Genomic DNA, 20733 nt, shown 5'->3' with positions numbered 1-20733 from the left:
AATCCTCCTCAATAAACTATTTTATATATATGCACTTCCCTCATACAAATTTCATAATAAACAGAAGTGGCCTGATCCTCATTCACCAATTTAAGTATTTATAAAATGTCTTTGGTTGATAAATAGCTCGTGTCCTAAAACTTCCCCCCTCAATCTATTCCTGTTGTTCCTGACACCTTGGTATTTTCCCAAGTTACCCACACCACCTTTTGAGGCAGATATTAAACATTAGTTTCAGTCCTGTATCAGGAAATGGCCAAAGGAGCTAGAGTCTCTTCAGTGTGTTCAAAAGAGATAATTTTTAAAATATTATACCTGATAACATCCACATTGCATTGACAATGAATTTGAGAGTCAGAAAAGATGGTAACATACCCAAAGCACATAGAACATAAACTCTAATAAGTTCCATAGCACATAAATTCCAAAGTTAGGATTTAAATATAGAACTGGTTGAATCAAAAGACCTTTCTTGGTCTTCTGTGTCCTTTGCCTGTGTTTTTCTAGGCAAGTATCCTTTCTTTAATTTAGTCTTTTAAATAAAGGATGCTTATTTACTTTTATCTTATCTGTATCTCTATTATATAACTTGAAATTCTCATTAGGAAGTCCTAGGTGTTAGCATAATTGTCTACAGGCTTAATATCGGATAAATGGCAAAAGATCCTAGGCTATGATACAGAAAAATGCAGGACTTGAAGTCCTTCACATATCAGAAAACTTGTATGTTATCTATTGTGGGTCACAGTGCTTTCCCCTACCTTAAATGGCCCCAGGAAACAAATACCTGGACAAAATTACAATGTCACTGAGCCTTGATGCATAATCAAGGCCTAGTAAAAATTTCAATCCATTTGAACACAAATATAATTGCTACTAACTTGCAAATTTTAGCATTTAAAGTATTTTTTAAGCATAGTTGTACAAACTTCCTTTTCTTTAAGACCTAGAATATCTTGAAAGTTATTTCCTTTGAAATTATTTTGTTATTTTCTACTTTCCAAGGCAGTAATGGGATTTTGCATAGGATAGCCAGCCACAAACAGCATTTGATAGAAAAGACCTTTGATAAACTTCTGCAGCCCGATATGCTCATGTAAATCTCTGAAGCCTGAATGACATAATTGAATGTTTGTGTTCTCTTCTCAGTCACAGAGGGTTGGAGCATAAATGCTAGAAGATTCAAAAAAGTAAAACCAAATTCTAGATATAAAAATCCAAGACATCTATTTTAAAGTAGAAATTAAGGTATTGAAAGAGGTTATTTAATCTTTTAATTTGCAAAACTACCCTATAAAAGTTAATGATTTAATTGAGATTGGAAAAGAAGAGAGAAAAAAGCAAGTATCCTCTGCAAATTCCTTTAAAAACTGCATTACTTGTAAGCTTGATGCACATAATTTGTTTGGTAAAAAATCAGAAATATGTGTATGAATTAAAAAATAGTAATGATATTTAATAACACTTTTCTTGTGTGGAATTAATTTGTTTTTATAATAACTGAAATGCTGACTTTTAAATATGTGAAAAGCTTTGTGTCACCAATTTGTTTTTGAGAGAGCAAACTGTAGCCCTCTCTATGGACTCACATAATTGATTTGTTACTTTAAAGAGCTGGTCACATGAAAACAGTTGGGAACAGGAGCTTTCCAACAGATTATTATATGAAATAACTAATTAAAGTCTGTACAGACTTAGTTACCTGTTTGGCAATATGAGACCATATCTTCACAGGTATAATAAGAATGGTGCTCTAGTTTAGAGTCAACAGCTACTCTCCAACCTAACCTTTACCACCAGTGTCAAGAGACTTCAGAGGCTCTCTATCTTCCTTCAAAGTCCCTAAATTTGTTTGTATAATTTGTCCAAATATATTTATTTTGTCTTTGCAAAGCCAAAAACAAAGATGATGTTAATATGAAAGGAGAGATCTATTTTTCAAAAAAAGACAACATACTTTTAGTGGAATATATTTTTTCAAAACATTTTACCATAGTTAAAGTTTGGATTCTAATTTAGCTAGGAGGAAAAGGAAATGGCAACCCACTCCAGCATTATTGCCTGGAAAATCCCATGGACGGAGGAGCCTGATAGACTACAGTCCATGGGGTCGCAAAGAGTCGGACATGACTGAGCGAATTCACTTCACTTCATTGTAGATAAACGGCTTCCCATGTGGTGCTAGTGGTAAAGGACCCACCTCCCAATTCAGGAGATGCAGGCAGGAGACACAGCTTCAATCCCTGGGTTGGGAACATCCCCTGAAGAAGGTGATGGCAACTCACTCCAGTATTTTTGCCTGGAGAATCCCATGGACAGAGGAGCCTGGTGGGCTATAGTCCATAGGATTGCAAAGAGTCAGACACCACTGAAAGCGACTTAGCACACATACACAATGTAAATAAAAAGACGGTTAGTGTATTTGCTGATTTTTAAAAAGAAAAGTCAGTTTTTGTTTATTAATAGTGTTAAGACTTTAGAAAATTGCTGTGGATGCTATTAAAATGCAAAGGTTTGCTAAAATGTAATTAATTCAGGTTGCTTTCAGGATGTCTACCTATGGCTAAACATAAAGGATTCCACACCATTACTCTGCCTAATGGGTAAAAGATGATAAATAATGTTTAAGCCTGCAAAGGACCATCACTAAGGACTTCGGTCTTCATTGTTGCTGGGGCAATCAATGCCTTGTAATTTTTAATATGCACCTGACCTGTTTGCTAATTTAGGAAATCTGGGGTGGGACTCATGATTTTGCATTACAAACAAGTTCAAGATGAAAATTGTGTTGCAAATGCATGTATCATGATGGGGGTAACAAAGTATGGATACTAGAAAACACGTCTAAGAAACTTTGGCTTTCATGTGATACTCTTAACTCCGTAGGTCTAGTTTTGAACAAGGGTAATAATTATCCATCTCTTCAATACCAGTTCACTTTTCTGCTTGATGAAATTCTAGGTTATAGGAGAACATTATCACAAATATTGTAAATGTGCATATGGATATAAAAACCATCATTTGTACTCAAAATTAAAGGATTAAGATATGTTTTAATGTTTATTTCTGTACATATTCGTATATGTTTATTCGAAGTCATCAGTTCATACTGATGTCTCCAACAACAAAGGGTTCATTCTCATCCTTTCTCTTTTCTTATTACTAACTTTCTTTTCCAAAAGAGAGAAATCTGCTTATTTCTATTCAAATACATTCACTAATTTGCTCAGTTATAGAATTCAAAGAAAGTAGTTTCAGAATTGCTAAGCTATACTACTATGACAAATGCTTATTAGCTAGAACAATAATTATTTATAATTCTATTTGTCTTTGAAATGAAAGTCACTCAGTCGTGCCCTACTGTTTGTGACCCTATGGACTATACAGTCCATGGAATTCTCCAGGCCAGAATACTGGAGTAAGTAGCCTTTCCCTTCTCCAGGGGAACTTCTCAACCCAGGGATCGAATCCAGGTCTCCCGCATTGCAGGCGGATTCTTTACCAGCTGAGCCACAAATCTTTAGCCTTCCATGATTTAAAGTTCAATGTTCCAAAGTTACTTAGTACTCCCTGAGTACCAACTCTTCTCACCTTGGTAGTGTAGCTGAGAAACATTCACTTGAAACACCATTAAACTTGTTTCAGTTTATATTTTATATTGGTGGATTTTTTTTCCTTTCACATCCTCCAATATTGGTTGATTTTATGTATCTACTTTTCAACTATGTAAAACACTGACATGGTTCCAAAAGTCCAAACTACATAGAAATGTTTACCCAGAAATGTGTCATTTCCTCCACCACTTTTTTTTATTCCCATCCTTCTGTCTTTTCTAACTTATTCCTACCTTTTCCCTTAGAGAAACAATCTCAATCATGTTCACTATTTTTTCCTGTTTTTTTTTTCATATAAATGAGCAGAATCTATGTCCTAGAACAATTATTAAAAATATTATCTTGAGATGATAATTTTATCATTTACTAAATTTCCATGTGTAGTTGTTCTATTTCTGAAGATTTTATTCTATTTCGCTGATACATTTGTCTAGCCATGTTCCAGTGCCACATGTTTTAATCATAGAGACTTTATAGTATGCTTACTCTTTGATAGGAATTGGCTTCCTCGTGATCTTATGTAAAAAGCTAGTATGTTTTAGATACCATTTTGCACTTTCCTTCCTTCTTTTAACAATAGATCCAAGTAAACACTCTATGTATGTTCATAAAAACTGTCATTTTTTTCAGCTTAATAGCATTCACACAATTTAACCAATTGTATTATTTTATATGAGCATTTTGTTTATTTTTGATATTTAAAACTGTAAACAATACAGTCAATAAACTTGGCATGTGCATTTCATACTTTTGGAGATACATCTTCAGGATAAACTACTGGAAGCAGAATTACTTTGCCAAAAGGTAAGAGTTCAATAGTTTTGCTAGATGTTTTCAATTTCACCTCTAAAAGGGACACAATGACAATAAATGAGAGAACTATCTGTCCCCTTATAGCCTCCCTAATAGAAGTCAATATCAGTGAGATATCAATGCAAGTGAGATATGGTATCTGAATTACTTTCAATTTGCATTTCTTCAACTATAGGTGAGAATAAACATCTTCTTATAGGCTTAAAAGAATAAATATCCATGAATTATCAGTTTCTTTTATTGCTCACTTTTCTTTCTTTCTTTTTTTTTTTTTTTTACTTTTGTCTTATGTATTAAAAACTTGAGAAATGCATTGAAAATTCAAGGAGTTTTCAATTCCACCTGGCTTTTACTTTCTGCTCTCACCGACTCAATGGACACGAATTTGAGCAAACTCTGGAAGACCGTGGAGGACTGAGGAGCCCAGCATAGTGCAGTCCATGGGGTCACAAAGAGTTGGACACGACTTAGCGACTGAACCACAAGTATGCAAAATGCAGTCAAGGGCAGAGAACTAAGACATCTTTAGCAAGTAATCTAAAAAAGCATTGTAAAAGAGATATGATGAGAGAAAATAAGACTGGATGATTCTAATTTATATTGGGGAATAATTCAAGACATTTTCAAGGAAGAGCCTTTGAAAATGAGACATAAAATTTGAATAAGAACCAAAATAATTAAGAGAATAGTGGGACCTGGGCACAAGAACGCAAGACAATAATGATTATAGTCCTAACAATCTATGCCTAATTATAATAGAACCTATCAAAGGCCTGCTTGTACACTAAGGGTTAGTCTCTCAGTCATGTCTTATTCTTTACAACCCCATGGAGTGTAGCCCACCAGGCTTCTCTGTCTGTGCAATTCTCTAGGCAAGAATACTGGAGTAGGTTATCATTTCCTTCTCCAGGGGATCTTCCAGACCCAGGGATCGAACCAGGTCTCCTGCATTACAGGCAGATTCTTTAGCATTTGACACACCTAGGGGGTCGTTTGCATACTAATCACTCAACAGTTTCCTGTAACATAAACCTCATAATAATCCTATGAGAAAGGGATGATAACCTTCTCTTGTTGAATGGGAAATGTATTCTTGTTCAAGGTTACAAGCTTGATCTCATATAGAACTGGAATTTAAATTAAGTCCTCTGTTCATAAACCCCATATGAATCCCCCTCCATGAGGAAATATCTATTTCAGGGAGTATTTACTCCAGAATACTGTGTGTGATTATGCACAGTTCAAACATGTCTTGCAAACTGTGTTTATATATATATATATATATATGTTTTAATAGCAAATTACATAAACGTTCATAGTAAAATTGTCTCAGGTGCATAATTACACTGAAAAATCTTCCTCAAATAGTTCTCTATTTAGAGGAAAAATCCATAGGACTTGATCTATTATACTTTTCTACTTGTAGTTCTCTCTTCTGACTAAATATTTTAATCATTTAGGGAGAACCCTTAAATAATCTTGATGGAAGAGGCAAAAGTGAAATGAATTAAATCAGAAATTCCATGGTTGGATCACAGGACCAGTATTGATTTTTAAAGCTCCCAGCGATTCTAAATGGGCATTCACAGTTGAGATTCTGATCTAGAATGAAATAAAACCTACTGGGAAAATAACACTAATGAACCTTTAAAAACAAAACATTAACCTGAATTTATCATTTATAATGTGTCATTCCCCAGGGAATAACTTCAATCTTTGTTGTTCCCTTGAAAGCTATCATAATCACTTATTCATGCATTATTTTATTCAACTTATTCATATTTATTGATTTCATACTTAATTCAAAAAATACTTAGTATATTATTGCAGTGGTTCTTATTGTAAATTTGAAGATAATTTTCAGAAACTGGTACATAAAAGACAATAGTGTAGCCATTGTGAGGAACAAAATAAAGAACATTTTGCCAAAGATACTATTGCATAAAATACTTATATAGACATATGTAAAAAATTTTAAGAACAAGAACTATATAAAAATATGGTAAGAATTGAAACCTGAGAAATATAACTTCTGATTTAGAATATCAAGAAAGAATTTTTGGAGGAGATGGCTTTTAAGCAAGGCCATCAAGAATGGATAAACTTGCTGACACTATGTGAATAATTATGTTCTAAATAGATCTTGCTTACAATAGCAAGGTAACTGCCATTTTGAATTGCACAGACAGCTAGAAATGTCCATGCTTCTCAACTTTCTGTAGTGGAACAATATAATAGTGACTCAGAAAAATCAATAGCTTTGGAAATTCTGTAGATAGCACCAGAAATTCTTTATCTGAGATTAATTGGTTCTTTCTTCCAATATGGCTTATCATTTCTACTTTTATACAGTGTTACTATAATGATCATTTTCTATTAGACAAATAGAGGAAAATTTTTCATAATTAACAAAAGTCTAAATTTAAAAAAATAATTATTTTTAATTGCTCAGCATATATAAACCATCAAAGTACTTTATTGCATGTTCCCACAGATGATTGCTTTAATAAAAAGATGACTTTTGCAATTATTATGTTAATCATTTGCATGTAAATCTAAAGGAATGAAGAAAATAGTATTTGGAAATTGACTGCTATTTTGAATGAACATCGACCCTGATCTTGTTTGCATTTTTCATTGGTTTAGAAAATTATCTGTTATTCTTCTGTTGTAGTATGTGAAAAGCTTATCTCAATAGCTTTAAATGCATTTGATTTATTGAGTATTTTAAAACATGTTAGATATCAATAATTGCCAGGGCTTTTTAGTGATCTTGGGGTTTTACTTTCTAAACTATCCCCACACTAAAATAAATCATATAACTACTAAGAATGATGTTTTAGAGAGGAATTGCTCAAATAGCATAAATTTAATTATCTATCAAGTAATACAAGAATTAAGAAAGGTTTCCTGGGAAAGAGCAGCATATTCTATATTGGACAATGATGTTCTTATAAAGAGTTTCCTGAGGACTTTCAATTTATGTAATTTTACAAATAAACTCCTAAATAGACTGAGTGAATTATAGGTGCATGTTCTCATTTATTCATTTAACAACATCGACTATATGCAGGGGACCTTATTAGATTATGTTTATCATTTGAAAGAAGTTAATTTGAGATTAATAGTTTTTTTTTTTTTTTACAAAAGTAAAATTAAATCTCATGGTTATTCATGACTAAATAATGCTAATATGTATGAATTTCAGCCAGCAGGCAATGAAATAGTTTTTGGCATAAGCTGATTATTGATTACAATGCTTTGAATGAAGCCAAAACTCTATTTCACTAGTTTATTTAGAATCATCATAATATTATATCTTAACATTAAATTTTTATTCAGTAAAATTGTATTAATTTTATTCAAATCACGACTTTGAGAGGTAAGAAATTAGTCAGGCTTGGTAAACTAAGTTAATAAAAGAAACAGGGCTTGAGATATAACTGTTTTTAGAATGGTTGCAGTTTCTCAAGAAGGTTTAATAATCTTTTCAATCAGAATCTTATTGTCACAGATTCATTTTCCTTTTTCCAAAGAGAAGAGTCCATCCCTAATAAACATCTCTTACAGAAACCAGAATGCCATCTACTGGCAGCCTCCAAAACTTTGTAAACTTTTAAACAAAACAATTTATGCTTAATCAATTTAAAATCAGATATATATTTTTAATAAAGAAATACCTACATTCTGAAATAATGGCTATGTTAATATGTTCACATATTTAAAAGTTGAGGTCTTGTCCAAATGCACATTACATTTTATTACCTTCATAGAAAAAAGCTTCCATGGAATGATAGAAATGGTATAAGCACCAAATAGCTAGTATCCCATGTTCTTACTAACTTGCAGGGTAAAAATCCCTTAAATAAAAAAGGTATTTAGAGTTCAAAAATATTGCTCAATATTTCTGGGTATCATTAGGTCACTGATTCACTTCTTAGTATTTAGTTCCAAAGAATATTGATAGAAATTATAAATAATAGACATATGAGAATTCTATGGAAAACTGATCTTGTGATTAAAGGCTTCAAGAAGTAACAATGAAGTTTTATAGTTGGTTATGTAATTAATTGACTTAATAAGCTTTTTGAGGAAAGACTTAAAAAATTTTTTCTTACCAAGTATATAATCATTAATTTAAAATATTTAAAGTTAATATTAAACATATCTATAATGTCATATGTACATACATAATATGTGTATGTATATTCCAGATGCATATATACATATATATGTATATTCCAGATGTCTCATTCAATTGATTCTACAATAAAAGAAAATAATGAACATGGAAAATCAACTTTTGATTTTAAACACCAATAAGAGCCTTAAAAAATAATCCATGCATCATTTTAATGGTTTACTATAAGTATTTCCTTATCCTTTTGTTGTCCTTTCATGTATAATTTTACACACTTTTAAGATTGAATTCTAAGAGAAGAATTCACACAAAGATTTCGAAAGCTTTGAGAATGGATGTATATCATAATTTGTCTTGTAAAACAACCAGTTCCCCTACATTTTGCAGGGGTCTTGTTCCCTCAGACTATCAGTAGGAGGCTTTATAGAGAAAGCCTAAAGGCAGCCATGCCATCTTACGAATGTGCATAATTCATGCATAAGAATGTATTTCAGGGAATCTTGAAATCTTGTCATGTCTTTTTCAGTTAAAGTACAAGAAGAGTACTTAAAAAGTAAGTCCTATCAGTTCAGAAAGGCATTTTTAAAAGGCCATTATAAAAGAAGTTCTCAGAACTCTGGCTCCAGCAAAGATATAAAGGTTAAAAATTGCCTAGGCAGCCCTATTCTGTGATTATCTTATTTTAAATGCAGATTGTCAGCAACTTTGAACCATGCATGTTCATGATAAAATTTAGAGAAATGAAAAGATACGATAGGAGGAACGAAAGCATTTTCTTGCACAGAAATTTAAGAGAGAGGACAAGATGTTAGATAAACCAGCTTTAAAAGTACAATCATTCTTATACAAGGCAAAACAATAATTTTACTTTATTTTCAAATTGCTCTTGTATATTAATATTTGATATACTGTTATTACTTACATATATTAGTAATAGTTCACAGGAAAAATATTGTGTAGTGACATACTCAGATTTTGAATGATTCATATAAAACTATTCTTAACAAAGGAGTTTTGTAATCTGCTTTCAAAAATGCAAAAGAGATGCTAAACACTGATTCATAAAGAAATTTGAAACTAATTCATGCACTTATACAGATACATGTGCTCTTATTGCTTAAAAAAATTTACAAAGTAACCGGACTGTCTTGTTCTTGTAAAAGTGCTTTAGTTTAGACCACAGAACAATATTTAAAAGTGAATTAAAATATTATGGATCATCTGCTCTTCTTTCTGTCCTGAAAAAATTTTCAGGTAGCCAACTGTTTTGAAATAAATTTCCTTGCAGTTGCTATAGTGATGATAATAAAGTTCTTGCTTCTATTTGTGTTATAGATATTCCTAGCAGAATACTTGAAAAGGTAAGCTAATCAAAATGAAGACGCTGTTAGTTATCATCATGAAGGCAGCCTCCTTGAATTTAGTTCACAATTATAGGGCTCAATCATTGTCGACAATTTTATCATATGTATATTATCATAATCTTTCTCAATGTCACCCTAAAAATTATACCACAGAGATGAGCCCTGTTTTTCATTATAGGTTTAGGTCATCGGACAAAGAATATTTAAGTTAATTCTGGATATTTTGTGAGAAAATCATTGATTGAAGTAAAGATACCACTCCACTCCACTAGCTATTTTTGTCCATTAAAAAGCTTTATTTTTCTAACAATACAATGATTGTATGTTGTTTTGCTTCAGTGGTACATGGTGTTCAAGTCTCCTTTTGTATCAGTGTTGATGTTAGCTAAAGAGCTTAAGCTTGTCAAACTGGATGAATCATTAAAGACATGTCATAGATAAAGCAGTATTACTTAGATACATGTTCTACCACAATGATGTAAAAAAGTAAATAATAGTATTTACCTTAAACCATTTGGGAAATGTAGTTTTAAAAATTGTCGGTTCAGAGAGAAATTATCTAAAGCAGCTCAAGCAAATATAGAAGCCGTTTTATGTCATTTTGATGAAGAAGCAGAAATGTGTATTCTGACGCTTAAACCAAATTGTTCGTTAAAAATAACCATCACATTTCAAGAAAGTAGTTTACTGAAATAGTTACCACATTTCCCAATCACAGTTATATTATAAAGATGTGTAGCACTTGTGTGCTAGTAGAAGTCTTGAGTACTACTTCTTTTAAATTTCATTACCTCCTAAAAGCAAATTTTTTTGCTTATAAATAAGCTACTATAATGGCATATATTAGTTTTCTACTGCTGTGTGAGAAATTATCTCAAATATAGTTTCTAAAACAACACTGATATATTGATAATAAGTCTAGGCACAGCATGACTTCCCTGGCAGCTCAGGTTGTAAAGAATCCACCTACAATGCAGAGGACCTGGGTTCAATCCCTGGGTGGGAGAGATATCCTGGAGAAAGGAATGGCAACCCACTCCAGTATTTTTGCCCGGAAAAGTCTATGGACAGAGGAACCTGGCAAGCTATAGTTCATGCAGTCACAAAGAGTCAGACACAACTGAGCAATGAACACACACTCAGGCACACCATGACAGGCTCAAAATTTCTGATCCTGCTCAGAATTTGCTTATTCTAAGTTGGAAACCAAGGTGTCAAGCAAACTGAATTCTCTGGATTCTCTGAGATAGGATCACTTTCAAATTTACTCAAGCTATTGAAAAATTCAGGTATGACCTAAATCAAATCCCTTATGACCATACAGTGGAAGTGAAAAATAGATTTAAGAGACTAGATCTGATAGAGTGCCTGAAGAACCATGGACAGTGGTCCATGACATTGTACAGAGACAGGGACCAAGACCATCCCCAAGAAAAAGAAATGCACAAAGGCAAAATGGCTGTCTGAGAAGGCCTAACTAATAGCTGTGAAGAGAAGAGAAGTGAAAAACAAAAGAGAAAAGGAAAGATATAAGCATCTGAATGAAGAGTTCCAAAGAATAGCAAAGAGAGATAAGAAAGCCTTCCTCAGTGATCAATGCAAAGAAATAGAGGAAAACAATAGAATGGGAAAGACTAGAGATTTCCTCAAGAAAATTAGAGATGTCAAGGGAACATTTCATGCAAAGATGGGCTCAATAAAGCACAGAAATGGTATGGGTCTAACAGAAGCAGAAGATGTTAAGAAGAGGTGGCAAGAATACACAGAAGAACAGTATAAGAAAGATCTTCATGAACCAGATAATCATGATGGTGTGATCACTCACCTAGAGCCAGACATCCTGGAATGCAAAGTCAAGTGGACCTTAGGAAGCATCACTACAAACAAAGCTAGTGGAGGTGATGGAATTTCAGTTGAGCTGTTTCAAATCCTGAAGGATGATGCTGTGAAAGTGCTGCACTCAATATGCCAGCAAGTTTGGAAAACTCAGCAGTGGCCACAGGACTGGAAAAGGTCTGTTTTCATTCCAATCCCATGGAAAGGCAGTGCCAAAGAATGCTCAAACTAACTCACAAATACACTCATCTCACATGCTAGTAAAGTAATGCTCAATATACTCCAAGCCAGACTTCATCAATATGTGAACCATGAACTTCCAGATGTTCAAGCTGGTTTTAGAAAAGGCAGAGGAACCAGATATCAAGTTGCCAACATCCATTGGATCATGGAAAAAGCAAGAGAATTCCAGAAAAAACATCTATTTCTGCTTTATTGATTACGCCAAAGCCTTTGAGTGTGTGGATTACAATAAACTGAAGAAAATTCTGAAAGAGATGGGAATACCAGACCATCTGACCTGCCTCTTGAGAAACCTGTATGCAGGCCAGGAAGCAACAGTTAGAACTGGACATGGAACAACACACTGGTTCCAAATCGGGAAAGGAGTACATCAAGGCTATATACTGTCACCCTGCTGATTTAACTTCTATGCAGAGTACATCATGAGTAGCGCTGAGTTGGAAGAAGCACAAGCTGGAATCCAGATTGCTGGGAGAAATGTCAATAACCTCAGATATACACGACCTTTTAGAACTAACACTCAAAAAAGATGTTCTTTTCATTATAGGGGACAGGAATGCAAAAGTAGGAAGTCAAGAAACACCTGGAGTAACAGGTCAATTTGGCCTTGGAATGCGGAATGAAGCAGGACAAAGACTAATAGAGTTTTGCCAAGAAAATGCACTAGTCATAGCAAACACCCTCTTCCAACAACACAAGAGAAGACGCTACACATGGACATCACCAGATGGTCAACACCGAAATCAGATTGATTATATTCTTTGCAGCCAAAGATGGAGAAGCTTATACAGTCAACAAAAACAAGACCAGGAGTTGACTGTGGCTCAGATCATGAACTTCTTATTACCAAATTCAAACTTAAATTGAAGAAAGTAGGGAAAATTGCTAGACCATTCAGGTATGATCTAAATCAAATCCCTTATGATTGTACAGTAGAAGTGAGAAATAGATTTAAGGGCCTAGATCTGATAGATAGAGTGCCTCATGAACTATGGAATGAGGTTCGTGACATTGTACAGGAGAGAGGGATAAAGACCATCTCCATGGAAAAGAAATGCAAAAAAGCAAAATGGCTGTCTGGGGAGGCCTTACAAATAGCTGTGAAAAGAAGAGAGGCAAAAAGGAAAGATATAAGCATCTGAATGCAGAGTTCCAGAGAATAGCAAGAAGAGATAGGAAAGTCTTCCTCAGCGATCATTGCAAAGAAATAGAGGAAAGAACAGAATGGGAAACACTAGAGATCTCTTCAAGAAAATTAGAGATAGCAAGGGAACATTTCATGCAAAGATGGGCTCGATAAAGGACAGAAATGGTCTGGACCTAACAGAAGCAGAAGATATTAAGAAGAGGTGGCAAGAATACACAGAAGAACTGTATAAAAAAGATCTCCATGACCCAGATAATCATGATAGTGTGATCACTAATCTAGAGCCAGACATCCTGGAATGTGAAGTCAAGTGGGCCTTAGAAAGCATCACTACAAACAAAGTTAGTGGAGGTGATGGAATTTCAGTTGAGCTGTTTCAAATCCTGAAAGATAATGCTGTGAAAGTGCTGCACTCAATATGCCAGCAAATTTGGAAAACTCAGCAGTGGCCACAGGACTGGAAAAAGTCAGTTTTCATTCCAATCCCAAAGAAAGGCAATGCCAAAGAATGCTCAAACTGCCACACAATTGTACTCATCTCACATGCTAGTAAAGTAATGCTCAAAATACTCCAAGCCTGGCTTCAGCAATACGTGAACCGTGAACTTCCTGATGTTCAAGCTGGTTTTAGAAAAGGCAGAGGAACCAGAGATCAAATTTCCAACATCCACTGGATCATGGAAAAAGCAAGAAAGTTACAGAAAAACATCTATTTCTGCTTTATTGACTATGCCAATGCCTTTGACTGTGTGGATCACAATAAACTGTGGAACATTCTGAAAAAGATGGGAATACCAGATCACCTGACCTGCCTCTTGAGAAATCTGTATGCAGGTCAGAAAGCAACAGTTAGAACTGAACATGGAACAACACACTGGTTCCAAATAGGAAAAGGAGTACATCAAGGCTGTATATTGTCACCCTGCTTATTTAACTTATATGCAGAGTACATCCTGAGAAACGCTGGACTGGAAGAAACACAAGCTGGAATCAAGATTGCTGGGAGAAATATCAATAACATCAGATATGCAGATGACACCAAACTTCTGGCAGAAAGTGAAGAGGAACTAAAAAGCCTCTTGATAAAAGTGAAAGAGGAGAGTGAAAACGTTGGCTTAAAGCTCAACATTCAGAAGACGAAGATAATGGCTTCCGGTCCCATCACTTCTTGGGAAATAGATGGGGAAACAGTAGAAACACTGTCAGACTTTATTTTTTGGGGGCTCCAAAATCACTGCAGATGGTGACTGCAGCCACAAAATTAAAAGACGTTTACTCCTTGGAAGAAAAGTTATGACCAACCTAGATAACACATTCAAAAGCAGAGACATTACTTTGCCAACTAATATCCATCTAGTCAAGGCTATTATTTTTCCTTTGGTCATGAATGGCTGTGAGAGTTGGACTGTGAAGAAGGCTTAGCGCTGAAGAATTGATGCTTTTAAACTGTGGTGTTGGAGAAGACTCTTGAGAGTCCCTTGGACTGCAAGGAGATCCAACCAGTCCATTCTGAAGGAGATCAACCCTGGAATTCCTTTGGAAGGAATGATGCTAAAGCTGAAACTCCAGTACTTTGGCCACCTCATGCAAAGAGTTGGAAAAGACTCTGATGCCTGGAAGGAGTCGGGGCAGGAGGAGAAGAGGACGACCGAGGATGAGATGGCTGGATGGCATCACTGACTCAATGGACGTGAGTCTGAGTGAACTTCGGGAGTTGGTGATGGACAGGGAGGTCTGGCGTGCTGCTTTCATGGGATCACAAAGAGTTGGACATGACTGAGCGACTGAACTGAACTGAACTAATACAGATGACTCCAGCCTTATGGCAGAAAGTGAAGAAGAAGTAAAGAGCCTCTTGATGAAAGTGAAAGAGGAGAGTGAAAAAGTTGGCTTAAAGTTCAACATTCAGAAAACTAAGATCATGGCATCCAGTCCCATCATTTCATGGCAAATAGATGGGGAAACAATGGAAACAGTGACTGAGTTTATTTTGGGGGGGCTCCAAAATCACTTCAGATGGTGATTGCAGACATGAAATTAAAAGATACTTACTCCTTGGAAGAAAAGTTATGACCAACCTGGACAGCATATTCAAAAGCAGAGACATTACTTTGCCAACAAAGGTCCGTCTAGTCAAGGCTATGGTTTTTCCAGTAGTCATGTATGGATGCGAGAGTTGGACTGTGAAGAAAGCTGAGTGCTGAAGAATTGATGCTTTTGAACTGTGGTGTTGGAGAAGACACTTGAGAGTCTCTTGGACTGCAAGGAGATCCAACCAGTCCATCCTAAAGGAGATCAGTCCTGGGTGTTCATTGGAGAGACTGATGTTGAAGATGAAATTTCAAAACTTTGGCCACCTGATGCAAAGAGCTGACGCATTTGAAAAGACACTAATGCTGGGAAAGACTGAGAGCAAGAGGAGAAGGGAAAGACAGAGAATGAGGCTGGATGGCATCACCAACTTAGTGGGCGTGAGTTTGGATGAACTCTGGGAGTTGGTGATGGACCGGGAGGCCTGGCTGCGGTTCTTGGGGTCACAAAGAGTTGGACACGACTGAGCAACTGAACTGAACTGATTGGAAAAATTCAGCTCCTATGATTCTAGTAAACTGTATGTTTACAGTCTAGTAAACTAAACTGTATGTCTCCTTAGGAGCTATTACTTGGGGATTCACTCTGCTCAGAGAAGTTACCTGCATTCCTTGTCTCATGGCTTTCCCCACCTTCAACACCAGCAATGGAGAATTTCTCATGTGGAATCCTTCTAATTTTTACTTTTAAAGGGCTCCACTGGTTAGGTGAGGTTCACCCTGAACAATCTCCCTTGGTTAAAGTCTGCTATGGCTTATAAATTAATCTATCATTTGGAGTAAAACCCTCTATATTCATGGTCCGAGGGATTATGTAGTATGTACTTACCTTAGTATGGATATTGTGGGGGTTCATCTTAGAATGCTTCTACACGTGATACAAACATATTTGGTTATTTAATGAACCAGGTGTTATTCGTATATATATATATATATATATATATATGACTCAAGATAGACTGCATGTAATAAAGTACTAAGCAATTTAGTTTTATACTTAATTGTAATTTTTTTCCAAGACAGAAGGTAAGTGTACAGATATAGGGAATTACTAGTTTTCATAGAGCATAATGTTGGTGGTACAATGTAACTGGAGCACTGGTCTCCTTTTCAAAATTGCCAATTATAGATCACAATCATAATCTAAAATTCAGTGACACTGAGAGGTAACTCAGTTTACAGAAGCACTTTAGTCAAAAATTTAATTCACCTCAGTTTCCTGTCATTTTATTCTTTACCACTAATAATAGACATTTAGGAAGCTATAAAAATACAGATACATAAAAAAGAGATTAAATATGAAAGTCAATTTTTTTCATCATTAAATTAGGATGTTATGTGTATCAATGTTTCAGTTTAGGAATCACACTCCATGAATTTTATTTGGTGCTGTCACATATTAGCTTTGTGATTTGAACAAGCTAATACACCCTTGATCTCCAATTTTTTTACCAGTAACATGGATATAGTAATAGTATGTCTTAAAACTGTTGCAAAGAAAATTGAGACAAAGTATATAGCCTAATTACTGCATAAAGCCAAGTGCTTAATAAATGGCAGTTGTTGCTATTATTATTGTTATTGTTATTACTACCCAAGAACTTATGCAAGATGTTCAAAGACAAGAAAAATTACTAACATATTTATTGTTATATAAATGAAGAGATGATGTTGAAACAACATAGAATTTTGATTAACCCTCACAACATTTTATGATATGGATATTATTTCCATTGAGCAGGTAGGAAACCAATTACAATTGTTTGACATACTCAAAGCCCAGAACTGGTTGGTAGCAGAGTGAAGTTTCCAACTGACCCCTATGCTTGCAGTCATTCCTCTCTGCTTACACAGTTGTCCTAAAAGTCACAGGAGACAATATACTTCAGTTATGTAATCTGACCACAGATAGGATTGTTCCCAACCTCCTGATATTCAGAGAAGCTAAAAAATGTTCCTATGGATTGAAACAGGTATCAGAGAACATTACCTAAAGGAGAATTTTGTTATATTCTGGGACATAAAGAAGTCATGTTTATCAAACACTGGAAAATTGAGGAAACCAAAGATAATCTTGATTAACCATAAAATATTGGAAAGGGTCAGTCCTGGATAGATTTTCTTTAGGATTCTTTCTCAGTACACCAGAAAACTGATTACTATCTAAATATATATATATATATGTATTTGAGTTGGCCAAAAGTTTTTTCAAGTTTTTCCATAAGATCTTATATAAGATATATATCATAAATATATATATTTATGAAAGTGCAAGGAGAACACTGACCTGAGACCATGAGGCCATTTATACAAAGTCTTTTACGGTTATTGGTAGTTTCAAACCATGTAACAGCTTAGTCTACATCATCTTAGTGATAAAAGCATATGTGTACAAATTTCTGATTATGAAGCTAATAATTTATTTTACTATGAGCTTTTTAAACCAAAAGTTTCCATTTAAAACAAATATTTTCCAAAACAAAATATGTTTATAGGCCAGAGATGTGAAGCCATAACCTGACCAATGACATATGGGTCATGAATAAACATATGATCTGCCATGGTGACTCAACCATCCATCAATGTAATTGCATAATACCTCAGAAGAGCTAGTCTCCACCACTGAGGGTCAGTATCCCATATTAAGTTTATCAGGCCAAAGCATCACTTTGTTATTGCTTATTTGACTATATTATAGAAAATATTTTAAAATGATGCACTTGATATTGTATTTATATTTTTGCTCTCTGGAAGAAATTTTTGACAAACTTAGTCTTGGACTGTTATTAAGAAATTATTCGTCTTACGATAAGCAAGTATAGGTGAAAAGCACTACTTACAAGTATAGATAGCACTTTAATCGATCCTAATCATGCTAATGTTGAAAGAAGAAGAAGGTATATCATTTATACATTATGTAAATTATGTATAAAGGTAACACATTACAAACTTCCAAAAAGAACCATGCCTGAACTGATTTATGCAACTTTCTAGACAGTGAATCTTTCTGGAATACTACATATAATGAAATAATGACAATACTCTATAAGTAATTTTAAAAATGTGTGTGTAAGAATTGACTTAGATTGGAAGTATGACAGTGAAAGAGCTTGAAATTATGAGCAAATAAATATTGTGTTGGATTTATAATTCATAATTAAGATGTACTTATTAAATTAAGACATGCCGCGTTCCTATCTGACATCCTTCTTCTTCATTAAGGTTCACATCCTGAGAAGCAATTTCGTATCATTAACCTTCTGTGAATTTACCCATAAGCCTTATCATAACAAGGAAAAAACTCTTGAGAGGAATTAAAGGGTATATTTTAGTCAATCAATACATAGTTGCTTATTTGCATTTTATGAAATTTGCATTACATTTGGAGAGAAGAAGGAATCACTGGCCAGAGCCCTAATCTTACATGATTCTTGACATGGGAAAAGAATTCCATGCCACCAGATTTATTTTTCTACTTCAGAATGTGATCTTCTTCTGATGTGTTTCAAATTTTTCTAACCTATGGTAGTTTGATACAAAAATCTTACTAAATTTCTGGTTTTGCTTATTTTTTTTCAGGAATTGGCTTACTATTTTAGAATAAGATATAATAGTACTTAAAACAACAAGAAGAAAATGTTAACTATATTAACCCTCTAAGAAGACAAAACTGTATCTGGTTAACTGTTAGTTGTGGTAGTTTTTTTTTTTTTTTTTTAAAGGAGAGACCAAGTAGAAGATATGAACAAGTTTTCAAAAATTGCTTTTGCTATACAAACTAAACTACTATGGCTGTTAGCACTGATGCGCCTGGTAAAGTTAACTGAAAAAGAAACCAGACACTAACATGAAAAGATATTCTCTACTAGTAAAATTAACTTGAAAAGTCAGAACCTACACAGACACTATCAGCTCAGTCGTGTCCGACTCTTTGCGATCCCATGGACTGTAGCCTACCAGGCTCCTCTGTCCATGGAATTCTCCAGGCAAGAATACTGGAGTGTGTTGCCATTTCCTTCTCCAACTGTTAGCCCAGCTGGACCCAAATAAGAACTATTTGGAACTTGTCAATTCTCCCCGTCCTTTAGATTTCCATTATCAAAAAGTCTGGTAATTCTTTAATGTTAGTGTATACTCCTTACCACTTTTTCAGGTCCAGAGATTTAATCTAAGAATAAAGCCTTTCAGCACTTGGATGCTCCTGCAGAAACAAACACCTTTTGCCACAACTTCACTGCTTCAACAGAAATTCATGAGGGCTGCTGGGATTATTCTTGCCCATCAAAATCTCTTCCACCCAATATATATCCCACCGTTCAAGAAAACTACAGATGACATGCTCCTTACACACAAGATAGCCAGCCAGCAGCTTCAGTGCCAATCCCAAAGCCATTCAAAGATGTTTAAAACTGGTAGATTTCCACTTGAAAACTGTAAACTGAAACTGACTAACTTTTACCGTTATGGATGGGCTTGAGGCAAACTTGGTTCATGTCATTGCATTGATGAAATTAAATTCTTGTAAAATAGCTCTGTCTGATGTTAACTTCATACTTTCATCTGCTTTAAAAAAACAAAAAAGGAAGAATTGATTAGAGTTTCCACATTAAAGCAAAATCTCTGTTCTAATACATTCTTTCACACTTCAATTTGAACAGATGATCCACTCTTTTGAGTGAATGAATGCATAAAAGTCATGCTAGTTTAATTTTTGCAGTTCTTTTATGCTACCTCCAAGCATACTTATCCCTTCACCGAAGATTTACTCCTTTCTTTTTTGGGTTAGGGGCCAGTGGTTTTTAACAAGATGCATGGTGCTCTTCTTGGGATTTGGAAACAGGAGGGATCAGAACGATCAAACTGTTACAGAACTCTACATAATTATCATAGGATGACTGAAGTTTCAGGATCCAATCAAGTTACTATGTGGGAATTAGGTACTTTATGCTCAATATTATTAGTCATTGAAAATGCAAATTAAGTCCAAAGTGAGTTACTTGAGAGAATGGCTACAGAATTAAAATTAAAACTGACAATTCCAGCTCCTGACAAGAATGGGGAGCATCTTGAATTGTCAGATTTTGCTGGTAAAATGCAAAATACTACCATCACTATGGAAAACAGTTTGATATTCACACAATAACCTGCCTGTGCATGTATGTAGCAGCTTTATTTGTAATAGCACAGAACTGGAAACAACCTAAACCTCTCTCAAATGAGGAAGGGAAAAACAAATTGTGGTTCATTCACATCAGGGATTACTCAGGAATGAAAAGAATTGACTCTTGAAACTTGCAACAATGTGAATGAAACACAGATGCATTCATAGGTGTAGTTCAGTTCAGTTCAGTTCATTTCAGTCGCTCAGTTGTGTCCAACTCTGCGACCCCATGAATCGCAGCACGCAGTTAGTAGAAAGCTAAAATTCTACTCTCCTCTTATATTATATTCTAGAAATATACAAAATTATAAGAATGGAGAATTG

The sequence above is a fragment of the Capricornis sumatraensis genome, chromosome 11, assembly GCF_032405125.1.
Source record: "Capricornis sumatraensis isolate serow.1 chromosome 11, serow.2, whole genome shotgun sequence".
Taxonomy (NCBI): Eukaryota; Metazoa; Chordata; class Mammalia; order Artiodactyla; family Bovidae; genus Capricornis; species Capricornis sumatraensis.
The sequence above is the reverse complement of the archived record's forward strand: the minus strand, read 5'-3'. Positions refer to the sequence as shown.